Source organism: Pipistrellus kuhlii, unplaced genomic scaffold (genome assembly GCF_014108245.1).
Source record: "Pipistrellus kuhlii isolate mPipKuh1 unplaced genomic scaffold, mPipKuh1.p scaffold_m20_p_9, whole genome shotgun sequence".
NCBI lineage: Eukaryota > Metazoa > Chordata > Mammalia > Chiroptera > Vespertilionidae > Pipistrellus > Pipistrellus kuhlii.
Genome location: NW_023425595.1, coordinates 41,642,114 through 41,655,402, shown reverse-complemented (window position 1 = coordinate 41,655,402; position 13,289 = coordinate 41,642,114). Strand labels below are relative to the sequence as shown.

Below are 13,289 nucleotides of genomic sequence, written 5' to 3'. Positions count from 1 at the left end.
AGGTTTATGAATTAAAAAGGAAACTTAATGGTAATCTAGTACAGTCTTTTGTTTGTCTTTCTTATTTAAAAATTAATGGGAATATTGAATTGAATTCATTTATAATAAATTCAATTCAGTGAAGCAATTAAATTGCTTAATATTATAAGGTTTCCATTACTAAATATTTTTCATTACTTAATTTCTTTATGAAATTGTGCAAGTCATTTAATATCAGTCAACTTTTTTAAACCAATAAAATGGGAAAATGGGAAAATAATAGGTATCTCAGAGCTGTTAAGAAAGTGAAATAAGATAATGCATGTCTAATACTGTCTGGTCATTTTATTGCAGCCCACTCAAACCCCCACTTCCCTAGGGAGGTATTAATATGGGATTGGCTGCAATACAAGAAACTGTATCCCTGTGCCTTGCAGATAGGGGCAGAAATAAAATATTGAGGACCAGCTAGAATTGTAAGAAATATTAATCATGCTCAGTTAACCGTGATTATTATTATTTTTTTATATTGATTTTTTACAGAGAGGAAGAGAGAGGGATAGAGAGTTAGAAACATCGATGAGAGAGAAACATCAGCTGCGTCTTGCACACCCCCTACTGGGGATGTGCCTGCAACCAAGGTACATGCCCTTGACCAGAATCGAACCTGGGACCTTTCAGTCCACAGGCCGATGCTCTATCCTCTGAGCCAAACTGGTTTCCTACAACCGTGATTATTTTGTTCTGATTAAAGAAAGCATGCAGGACCTGGGAGCTCATTTGGAAATGCCAACCCTTTGAAGACACCCCGCCCCCCTACCTTTTGCATTTCACTAAGCTCTTTTAAGATATCTAGTCTTTTGTGTATCACAATTCCTTTGAAGACCCACAGGACTTTGCAAATCTCCAGACCTGTTAACTGCCCATTTGGCAATACTCTCTTGCCTATATCCCCATGAAATCTTTCTCCTTCTACCTAATATAAACAGCTGGCTTATGGGGAGAGGCAAAACAGAATTTTGTGGATGACCTGCTGTTCTCCCATACTGCTGGCAGTATTGGCATAAACACTCTTAAGTGATCCAACCCCGTCTCTGCTTAATTGGTTGAAGTAGGCACAGGCAAGCACAGACCCATTCATTGATTGTCCAGTTAGGTAGCCTCTTGTAGGCACTCAATAATTCTTTAACGAATGAATGTATGAACCTGACTTTCCTTATGTCTTTATCTTAACTGATGGTGTTTAAATTCCAGACCTCTGAAATCTAAGTTGCTCTTCTAAAAAGAGAGTAGACTGAGACTCTAAGTGTTAAGATTTTGGCTAATGGTAATGTTAAGGTATGAAAAACATTCAAACCTGTAAAGAACTTTTATGAGTTTCTTTGAGCCAAACTGTTGACAATTGCTGAGAAGCAGAATCTCAACATATTGTGATAATGCTTCGGAGAATGGTGGTTTTGGTGTTTTTTTTAACCTTGTTTTATACATTACAATCAAAAGAGGAGATGTAAGTGGGTTACATGAAATCTCATTGGTGATAGATTAGAGAGGTGGGAGAAAACAAAGTGGGTAAACCTCTGGGATTGGATTAAAAATAAAATGATAGACTATAATTATAAGTTAATAATAAATACTTAAGGTTTAGGTTGAAATTTATTTTCCTCATGATGGTATGATGGCAAGGGACTCAGAATTGCCCTACCTTGTCCTTTACCTCACTCTCCTTCTTTTTCATAGGTAGGTACTGGATAGTTAACAGCCCACAAGTGACATGATACCAATAACAAGGAAGGAATTGGTAGTCTCAGTTCTGGTACCCTGTCCAATTGCTTCTGCCCTGAGGGGTCCAGAAAAAGGGAAGTTACAAATTACCCTGACATTCCAAGGGTATGTTATCAGAGATGCAAAAGACAAGACAGGCTTAGTTAGGGTAAAGATTGACTTTTGTCAAGGAGGAATCTAGCCTAGGACATGTCTGCCTGCCATAAACTGCTTTTAGTTAAAATTTTTTCATTTCAGACCATCCTTTGTGGTTACTTTAGGTCTCTAGAGTTTGCAAGGCCTCCAAGCAGGCCTTCCCTGAGCTAGTCATGTTAGCATGTGGCCCCCCTTTTCGTCCACAGTCACAAACATGAACATACTACTAATAACTCCATCTATTGAAAAAAATCTGCATTATTAACCGATACATCTAGTAAAGTGATATTGGATTAAGGCTTTCTAATATCTACTCCAGTATGTTTTCTACCCTGGACTTTAAAGAGTATTAATGAACAATCTGTTTTCCCAACATTCTAACTATAGTCAAATATACACCTTGAGAAGAATTTGGAAAATACAATGAGTAAAAACCAAAATATATTGTTTTGTGTTTACTTATATTAACATTGTCAAAATTTAGGCATACTTTCTTGTTTGCTTTTAATATCACCATGACTGACCAAATACTCCCTTTAAAAATATTTGAATGGTTGCCAAAACCGGTTTGGCTCAGTGGATAGAGCGTCGGTCTGTGGACTGAAGGGTCCCAGGTTCGATTCCGGTCAAGGGCATGTACCTTGGTTGCGGGCACATCCCCAGTAGGGAGTGTGCAAGAGGCAGCTGATTGATATTTCTCTCTCATTGTTGTTTCTAACTCTCTCTCCCTCTCCCTTCCTCTCTGTAAAAAATCAATAAAAGTATATATTTTAAAAAAATATTTGAATGGTTAATTAGGATTCAAATCTGCAGAAATACCAAATCTTGTCATTTCTTGTTAAATATGTAATTTCCTCTTTTTTACTATCTTAAATAATGCTCTCATACACCCTTATACAAAATTGTCTGTCTTGTGTTCTGATTATTTACTTAGAATAAATGATTGGATATGAAATAACAGTTGGATTAAAGGTTAGGTCCATTTTTAAAGCTCTCAAGCCATAAATAGTCACATTGTATTTCTTTCCGGAAGACTTGTACCAATTTTTTTCTCAAAAGCACTGTCTGTGGGCATTTTTCTTGATGACTATACAACCAGGAAAATGTGTCAGTATTAAAGGGCAATTTCCTCTTTCTCTTTTTCTTTTTTTCAAAATAATTATTTCAGGGGCAAATGCGTCACTGCGGTTTCTAGAATAACACTTCAATGCCAAACACCATTCCTCTTATCTTTGCTTAATAATACATGCTGATTACCTGGGTGTAATCTCCATAAAATACCAGAGCAGAGATAGCTTCAGCATAGCTGAGTCACTACCTTTCTTCACATAATGCAGACACAATGAAGTGAACAAAGGCCAGATTTTAAACAGTCAAATATTAAGATTCTTTATGATCAGAAATTTTACCTGCTGTTAAGCTATTCTTTGAGCATTTGTGTTACTTGAGAAACACCCAAGCATGCTAGACTAGGCTAGGAATAAAGATAATTAAAAGTTCTGATTTATTATTTTTCTCAAAATATTAAACATTTGCTATTATATTTATATACAATAAATCCCCTTATTCTGCCCCTGAACAATGGGTTTTACAAAATAATTAATAAGGTGTTTGTTTTAGTTGTGGCCTTACCACCAGCTTGTGCTATAGAGCATGTTACTTAACTTCAATAATCCTGAATTTAGTAATCTGAAGAAAATAACAATTTCCCAAAATCATTGAGAGAATAGGGGATAAACAACTATAATTACAAATTAATAATGAATACTTAAGGTTTAGGTTGAAATTTATTTTCCTCCTGATGGTATGATGGCCAGGGACTCAGAATTGCCCTTCCTTGTCCTTTCCCTCACCCTCCTTCTCCTGAGGTTTCTGACAAGGGAATCTATACATGAGGCATGGAAAATCCACTGGTTTCAGAGTACCGCTCCATAACTGAAGACTAATTCTTCAGTGCATTTTTACCAATGCACCGCTCTGATAAAAAAATGAGACATCAGTATGTCTTCAGCCTAAAAGTATAAAGGTAGGCATCCCACTCTTTCCTTTATGAAACTAAGATGTCTAAATGTGCCACTCAAATTCAGGTATAAAGCATCTAAAATAGAAAGAATGAGACCCAGCTGGCTGTACCCACAGGGCCATTCCTTCATCAGTTCTGCATAGACAGAAACCACAATAGCAAGAAAACAGAGAATGGTCCAAGAACCTGGAGAAAGCCTTCTCTACCTAGGTGAGCCCACAGCATGGAAGCAGAGGAAGAAGGGAACATCACATTTAGGTGCTGACCTGTGAGGCAGTTTTTATAGTCTCTAGTAAAACATGGCTCATTGACTGTCCCAAATTAGGTGAATCTGGATCACCATTTTGCAAATGGTGGTCCATTATTTATTTGATCACCACTATATATTCTAGCCTTTTCTGGACTAATATTTTATTTATTAAAAGGATGACTATATAACCCACTAAATTGTCTTTTGGTGCAATTTATTATTTTCTACCTACATCTTGGAAAACACTAGTTTTCCTCAATCATTCTAGCACCCTTCCAAAAGCAAAAGATATTCTCTGTTCAAATAATTTCTGAAAAGGTTCTATATGAATTTGCCTCTTGGAGATTTATGTGGAGTAATGTGATGAATTCTTTTAAAATTCTCTGGTAGCCCATACCCTTACGCCACCCCCACAAACATGTTTATTTAAATCTTAGTTTTTTTGTCACAATCTTCTTTCTCACTTCATTGCTCCTTGGTGATTTAAATATCCACATTGACAAACTTTTCAGTACTGTAGACCCTCAGTTTCTTTACATCTGCATTTCTTTTAGATTCTTTATTGTTCTTTTTTTTCATCAAATTTTTTATTTATTCATGCATTTATTTATAGTAATATGGACTCATAGTTCTTTATTTCTTTTAAACTGTTATTAACTACTATTTATTTTGCTCTTAAATTTACCCTTTTTTTTTAAATAGGCAGAAATTTCTTTCTTTCTTTTTTCAATATACAAAGTAAATCTATTGCCTAATAAGTAGAACTATTGTATTATAAATTATAGATATAAAATAATTAGCCATTTACATTCAATAAAGATTCATAATTCAAGAAAAACAATTTTAAATATAATAATGTTAGGTGCAATAAACAATATTTCAAGGGTAGTGATTTTAAATATAATAGTATTAAATGCAATGGACTAATATTTCAAGAAAAATATTTTAATTATAATAATATTACTAAAACTGTACTAACATACCGTGTTTTTCTGAAAATAAGACCTACTTACAGGTTTCCTTCTGAGTGAAATATAAGGCATCCCCTGAAAATAAGCCCCCCCCTCCCCCAGGCTAAACATGAGAGATTTGGTACACTGATTCTGAAACAAATGGAGTCACAAGAAATTCACCAGGAAATTCAGGAATTGGATTGTTATGATGATGTCCCAGAAGATGATGACATGATTGTCATTGAATAAATGAGTAAATTCTTGATACTGTAGGATTCACAGTTTGTCTGGTTTGTGTTGACAACTACCGTACTACTGTATCGTATACGGGTAATAAATTTCCTTTATTTTCATTTAATAATAAATGTGTACTGTATTCTTCTTCATGGAAAAATAAGACATCCCCTGAAAATAACACCTAGTGCATCTTTGGGAGCAAAAATTAATATAAGACACTGTCTTATTTTTGAGGAAACAGGGTAGCATAATATCACAAAAGTTGCAGGAAATATTAAAAATATGCAAATAACAGGATTACTTCTATTATATTCTAAATTGGTTTCCTCTAGCTCTATTTTTGTTCATCAGTTTGTTCATTATATTTCACAAATGAGTGAGATCATGTGATCTTTATCTTTCTCCTACTGGCTTATTTCACTTAGCATAATGCTCTTCAGGTCCATTCCATTGTGTTGCGAATGGGAAGAGTTCTTTTTTATGGCAGTGTTGTATTCCATTGTGTAGATGCACCACTGTTTTTAATCCACTCATCTGCTGATAGCCACTTAGGCTGTTTCCAACTCTTAGCTATTATAAATTGTGCTGCTATGAACATTGGTGTGCAGATATCCTTTCTGATTGGTGTTTCTGATTTCTTGAGATATATTCCTAGAAGTGAGATTACTAGGTCAAATATGAGTTCCATTTTTAAATTTAGATTCTTGAAGACCGGTTTGGCTCAATGGATAGAGCGTCGGCTTGGGGACTGAAGGGTCCCGGGTTCGATTCCAGTCAAGGACATGTACCTTGGTTGCGGGCATATCCCCAGTAGGTGGTGTGCAAGAGGCAGCTGATCGATGACTCTCTCTCATCAATGTTTATAACTCTCTATCTCTCTCCCTTCCTCTCTGTAAAAAATCAATAAAAAAATAAATAAATAAAATCTCTAGATTCTTTACTTGTCCATACTGTCTCCCACAGTGGCTGAACCAGTCTGCATTCCCACCTGTAGTGCACAAAGATTCCTTTTTTTCCACATCCTCTCCAGCACTTGTTGTTTATTGATTTGTTGGTGATAGCCATTCTGACAGGTGTGACATGGTACCTCATAATTGTTTTGATTTGCATCTCTCAGATGATTAGTGACTTTAAGCATGTTTCCCCCTGTCTCTTGGCCTTCTGTATGTCCACTTTTTAAAAGTGTCTATTTTGGTCCTTTGCCCATTTTTTGATTGGATTGTTTATCTTCCATTTGTTAAGTTGTGTGAGTTCCCTATAAATTTTGGAGATTAGGCCCTTATTGGATATAACATTGGCAAATATGTTCTCCCATGTAGTGGGCTTTCTTATTGTTTTGTTGATGGTTTCTTTTGTTTCACAAAAGCTTTTTATTTTGATGTAATCCCATTGTTTATTTTCTCCTGAGTTTCCATTGTCCTAGAAGGTGTATCGGTAAAGATATTGCTATGACATATGTCTTATATTTGGCTGCCTAAGGTTTCTTCCAAGAATTTTATGGTTCCTCATCTTACATTTAAGTCCTTTATCCATTTTGAGTTCATTTTTGTGTACGGTGTAAGTTGATGGTCTAGTTTCATTTTTTTTTTTTTTTTTATCTATCCAATTTTTACAACACCATTTATTGAAGAGACTGTTGTGACTCCATTGTAGGCTCTTGCCTCCTTTGTCAAATATTGATTAAGTATAATGACTTGTGTCTATTTGTGGGTTCCCTGTTCTGTTTCATTGGTCTATATGTCTGTTCCTGTGCCAGTACCAGGCAGTTTTGAGAACAGTGGCTTTGTAATGTATCTTGATACCTGGTATTGTTATCCCTCCAACTTTTTTCTTCTTTCTCAAGATTGCTGAGACTATATGGGATCTTTTATTTATTTCATATGAATTTTTGGAAAGTTTGTTTTAGGTCTGTGAAATATGCCATTGGTATTTTAATGGGGATTACATTAAATCTATAGATTGCTTTGGGTAGTATGGTCATTTTAATGATGTTGATATTACCAATCCATGAACACAGTTGATAATTCTTCAATTTATTTATGTCTTCCTCTATCTCTTTTCTCAATGTCTGAAATTTTCCGAATACAGGTTTTTTCTCCCTCCTTAGTTAAGTTTATTCCATATCTTTTTTTTTTTATTTTTTATTTTTTATTTTTTAGTGCAATGGTAAATGGGATTGTTTTTGTTGTTTCTCTTTCTGTGAGTTCATTATTAGTGTATAAATAAGCCATAGATTTCTGCGTGTTGATTTTGTATCTTGCTATTTGCTAAATTCATTTATTAAATCTAGCTTTTTAATGGATTCTATAAGGTTTTCTATGTATAATATCATGTCATCTGCAAATAATTACAGTTTTACTTCTTCTTTTCCAATTTGGATGCCATTTAGTTCTCCTTTTTGTCTAATCACTATGGCTAGCACTTACAGTGCTATGTCAGACAGGATCAGTAAAAGTGGGCATCCCTATCTTGCTCCTATTCTTATGGGAAATGGTTTTAGTTTTTGCCTATGGAGTATGCTGTTGGTTATAGGTTTGTCATATAAGGCTTTTATTATGTTGAGTTATGATCCCTCTATTCCCACTTTGCTAAGAGATTTTATTAAGAAAGGGTGTTGAATTTTGTCAAATGCTTTTTCTGCATTAATCGATATGCTTATGTGATTTTTATCTCTAAATTTATTTATGTGATGTATTATGTTCTTTGATTTGCGAATACTGTACCATCCTTGCATCCCCAGAATAAATCCCACTTGGTCATGGTGAATGATCTTTCTAATGTAATGCTGGATCCAATTTGGTAGAATTTTGATGATTATTTTAGCATTATATTCATCAGAGATATTGGCCTATAATTCTTTTTCTTTGTAGTATCTTTATCTGGTTGTGGGATTAGGATAATGCTAGCTTCATAGAAAGAGCTTGGAAGTGTTCCTTCCCCTTGAATTTTTTGGAATAGTCTGAAGAGGATAGGTTTTAGTTGTTCTTTGAATGTTTGGTAAAACTCCCCTGTGAAGCCATCTGGACCAGGTATTTTATTTGGTAGAAGTTTTTTTATTATTTCTTCAACTTCTTCAAGAGTTATGGGCCTATTCAGATATTTTACTCTTCTTGATTGAGTTTTGGAAGGTAGTATTTTTCTAGCAATATGTCCATTTTTCTAGGTTGATCAGTTTGTTGAAATAGAGGTGTTCATAATATAATTTTTACAATCCTTTGTATTTCTGTGGGGTCTGTTGTTAATTTGCCTCTCTCATTTATGATTTTATTTGAGTCCTTTCTCCTTGCTTCTTGATGAGCCTGGCTAGAAGTTAATCAATCTTATTTATCCTTTTAAAGAACCAGCATTGGTTTTATTGATTTTTATTTTTTTAATTTAAAAAATTTTTTTTTGCCTCTAGGTCATTTATTTCTACTCTGATCTTTATTATTTCTTTCCCTCTGCTCACTCTGGGCTTTTCTTGTTGTTCTCTTTCTAATTAAGTTGTAGAGTTAGATAATTTATTACCAGTTTTTATTTGTTTGTTTGTTTGTTTGTTTTTCAGGTAGGCCTGTAATGCTATGAACTTCCCTCTCAGGACTACTTTCACCATGTTCCATAGATTTTGGATTGATTGTGTTTTCATTGTCATTTGTTTCCAGGATGTTTTTTTATTTCTTCTTTGATCTCTTTGGTAATCCAATCATTGTTTAATAACATGCTATTTAGCCTCCAAGTATTTGAACTTTTTTGATTGTTTTTATTGTAGTTCACTTATAATATTATGCCATTGTGATCTAAGAAGATGAACAATATGGAATGCATCATGAATTTGCATGTCATTCTTGTGCAGGGACCATGCTAATCTTCTCTGAATCATTCCAATTTTAGTATATGTGCTACTGAAGCAAGCACTTGACATCTACCTCTTAAGTGATCTTTTCCTCAATTCCACATTAGTCACCCACTTTCATGATAACACCTGTATTTGTCATCATGAAAAATTGCATCTGTTCTGAAATTGTGATTTCAAGCATATGATTGTGCTACTGTCACAATCTGTTTCTGGCTTATTTTCTCAAATGACCCATTCCCACAATTTATTAATTGCATCAACACATCCAGAGATTCCAGTCTACTATCTTTCATCACTTTCTCACTATCTATTTATACATTCATGAATTCATTCTTGTTCTACCTAATTTCATCTTAAATTACAATAATTACTTCCTTTACTCTAAGTCAAAGATCTAGCTCCATTCTTCACTAAGAAGTAAAACTTAGAACTTTGAACTTTCACATCTTCTCCCATTAATTCCACTAATTCCCTTGCCTCGTTGCCAACAATATGCTTTTCTTTCATTACACTGAAAACATATTTTCTCATGATCCTGTCCACTTGTGCTTGGAATACCACCCACTCTCACTTTCTCAAGAATTTTGCTATTTCTAATATGCATGTTTGTAGCTTTGGCTGTGGATAAAATAATTTTAAAACTTAAGATAAAATGCACAAAAATATGAAATAGGTTTTGTACTAAAAAACTTTTGAGTTATCTGATACAAACATTAGGTACTTTACATTACTATTATTTTCATCTCTCAGAAGGCTCTCTCACCCCATTATCACACTCCATTAAAAGCAAGTCTCCAAAACCTCATATTTTATTTTAGTTTTTCATTTTACACCATTTGTTGAGACTGGTCTTGTGTTCCATGTATCAACATGTTTTTTAATCTCTCAGCTTTTTGAAATTGTGAAGTCTTCATATTTATAGTCAACTGTTTTCTATGATCTTGGAATATGAGAATCAGGCATACCTCTCATCACCAAGGGCAAGTGTTCTTTGAAAATGTGTATTATAGATACTTCAAATATAACGCCAAAGTAGACAGACTAGAAAAATCAACCCTATTTTTACATTTTTCTTTCATCTCTTCTGGCTTTTCCATTTATTTAAAAATCTGTTTGATTAAATAATTTAAATCATATGATTTTTACCCATAAATAGTCCAGCATGTTTTTCTAAAATATAAGGATTTTCTAAAAGAAATGCCCTAGCTGATTTGGCTCAGTGGATAGAGCATCAGTTTATGGATTGAAGGGTCTCAAGTTTGATTCCAATCAAGAGCACTGCCTGGATTGCAGGCTCAATCTCCAGTGGTGGGTGTGCAGGAGGCAGCCAATCAATGATTCTCTCTCATCATTGATGTTTCTATCTTTCTCTTCTGTCTCCCTTCCTCTCTGAAATCAATAAAAATATTTTTTAAAAAAGGATCATCCTATATTATAAAAGGGTAATATGCAAATAGACTGAATGGCAGAACAACTGAACAACAATTCAAAGCATAATATGGTAATGATATGCTAAGGGTGTTCAACTGCTTGCAATGACATGCACTGACCACCAGTGGGCAGACAATTAGCTGGTTGACTAATCGCTATGACGTTCACTGACCACCAGGGGGCAGATGCTTCAACTGGTAGATTAGCTTGCTTCTGGGGTCTGGCTAATCTGGACTAAGTGGTATAGGCCAGACACATCCTGGAGCTCTTCCAGGGTATCATCCCAGCCCAATCATGCACCAGTGGGGTCCCTTAGCCTGGCCTGTGCCCTCTCACAATCTGGGACCTCGGGGAATGTCGGAGAGCAGATTTCAGCCTGATCCCTGTAGGTCACCCAGAGGGACCCCACCCATGCTGAAATTCATGCACCAGGCCTCTAGTTTTAATATAACCAAAAGAGAATTATCAAGCTAAGTCAAATAAACAATGATTCATAAATAATATTTAATATTTAGTCCATGTTTAGTATTTCCCAAATGTCTTAAAACTGTTTTTCCCTAAGGTTAAGGGTATTCTCTCACATAACTATAATACAGTTCTCAACTTCAGAAATTTAAGTTGATGCAATTATTTCGTCTAATCTATCACCCCATATTCTAATATAGCAGTTGATCTAATATCCTTTACAGCACTTTTCCCTCTCCAGATTTGAAATATAATTTACAGCTAACATTTTATAAGTCTAAGCTGTATAACATGATGATCTGATAAACATGTATATTACAGAATGATTACCAACAACAACAAAAAAACCCGTCTTTTATATAATTTGTTTATTCTAATTAGGATCCAATCAAGGTCTACATATTATATGTGGTGGATATGATCTTAAATATCTCTTTTTTAAAAATCTTCATTGTTGAAAGTATTATAACTATCCCCCCCTGAATTGACCCCCTTCACTCCATACCTGCCCATCCTCCAACCTCCAATACCTTCACCTCACCATTGTCTGTGTCTATGAACAATGCATATATCAGTTCTTTGGTTAATTTCTTCTTGCTCCCCTCTGTGTCTGTTCCATGCTTCTATGTTAAATATCTCTTAATCTACCAGTTTCTCCTCTTGTTTATATTCTTTTTATTATCCTGTACATAGTCAAGAAGCTAGGAAATTCCTGGAGAATTTCTCATACTCTGTATCTACCACTATTCTTGTGGTATCATTTATTTTGTTCCATTTTTCCTATCCCCCCCTTTTTTTTGTAATTTGCTAATTAGGGATAGAAGCCTGATTAGATGACTTTAATTGGCAGAAATACTTTATAGGCAGTGCTGGGTACTTTCTGTTGCCTCTCATCAGGAGGCACATGCGTTCTTGCTCAATTTTACTGATGCTATAATTGGTAAATGGGCTCAGATGGTGTCAGCCTAACCCATGCATTATAAAGTTCAAAATTCAAGGACTTAGAGATAGGTTTTATTTATTTACACCATAGTAACTGATTATTGCTCTAATGGCTCATGACTGCCATCATCATATCGTCCAGGCTTCCTTTTGAAAAGTATCTGCACTTTACAAATAAATTCATACCAAACCCAGAGAGTAGGACACATCCTTCCATCACCACCCACCTCATTGTTCTTATGAAAAAGAAAGACATTTTGATATAATTTTTGGACTCCAGAATTTGTAGACAGTTCTTTGAAATCAGTATCAGCTTTTCAGAGGGAACAAAGGATGCTTGTCTAATAGTAATAGGGGTTATAAGAAAGATAAATGCAGTAATACCTCTTGTTCACAATTTTGCTTTCTATAGTTTTAATAACCCAGGGTCAATCATGTTCTGAAAATATTAAATGAAACGTTCCAGAATAAGGAACTTACATTTTAAACTGCTTGCCATTCTTAGTAGTGGGATGAAATCAAGCAATGTTCCACTTTGCCTGGCCAGGATGTCAATTATCCCTTTGTCTATCATATTCATGCTGCATATGTACCTACACATTAGTCATTTAGTAGCCTTCTCAGTTCTTGACTGTTTTGATATCTCAGTACTTGTACTGAAGTAACTTTATTTACTTAATAATGGCCCCAAAGAACAAGAATAGTGTTGCTGGCAATTAGTTATGCCAAAGAGAAGCTGTAAAGTATATGCATAGATGAAAAAACATAGTATATATAGGAATTGAGACTATCCATGGTTTCAGGAATCCACTGGGAGTGAAGAGTATGCCACATGGATAAGGGGGCTGCTGTACAACCCCCTCTCAGCGTCCTTCCTTATATTTAATGCTCAAATGTACATTTTCCCAATTAGACTCTAAACTCCATAAGCATAAGAGAGTCAGTGTGTCAGTAGCATTTGGAGCATTTATACCACTTCTTTTGTGCTCTTATTTATAATTAAAGAAACCATATTAATATTTCATCAGCTAATCTGAACAAAGCTTGATATTACTTCAGGGAGAATTAAAACAGGAATAACCTGTCGAGTCATTACCACCTTGAACTGAGACCCAAATAGTGTTTCTTCTTTGCAGAATAGGTCCGTGGCATTCAGAAAACTGCGAGTGTCTGGGTAGCTTTCCAACTGCCCTGGGCATGACCAGGCTCAGCTTCTTGCATGTTCATTTCATTCAAATAAGCAGAGAGCAAGTTCTC

At 34.9% G+C, this 13,289-nt stretch overlaps 1 protein-coding gene and 1 non-coding gene across 8 annotated transcripts in view; one reads left to right on the top strand and one right to left on the bottom strand.

The window, feature by feature from the left end:
- The window catches only part of DLG2 (discs large MAGUK scaffold protein 2), a 1,831,272-nt gene that overhangs the window by 854,437 nt on the left and 963,546 nt on the right, over positions 1 to 13,289 (top strand). The gene's annotated exons all lie outside the window — the stretch shown is intronic.
- On the bottom strand, positions 9,147 to 9,253 carry LOC118713884. Its single transcript, XR_004986430.1, has one exon. It is a non-coding gene; the product is annotated as a U6 spliceosomal RNA (small nuclear RNA).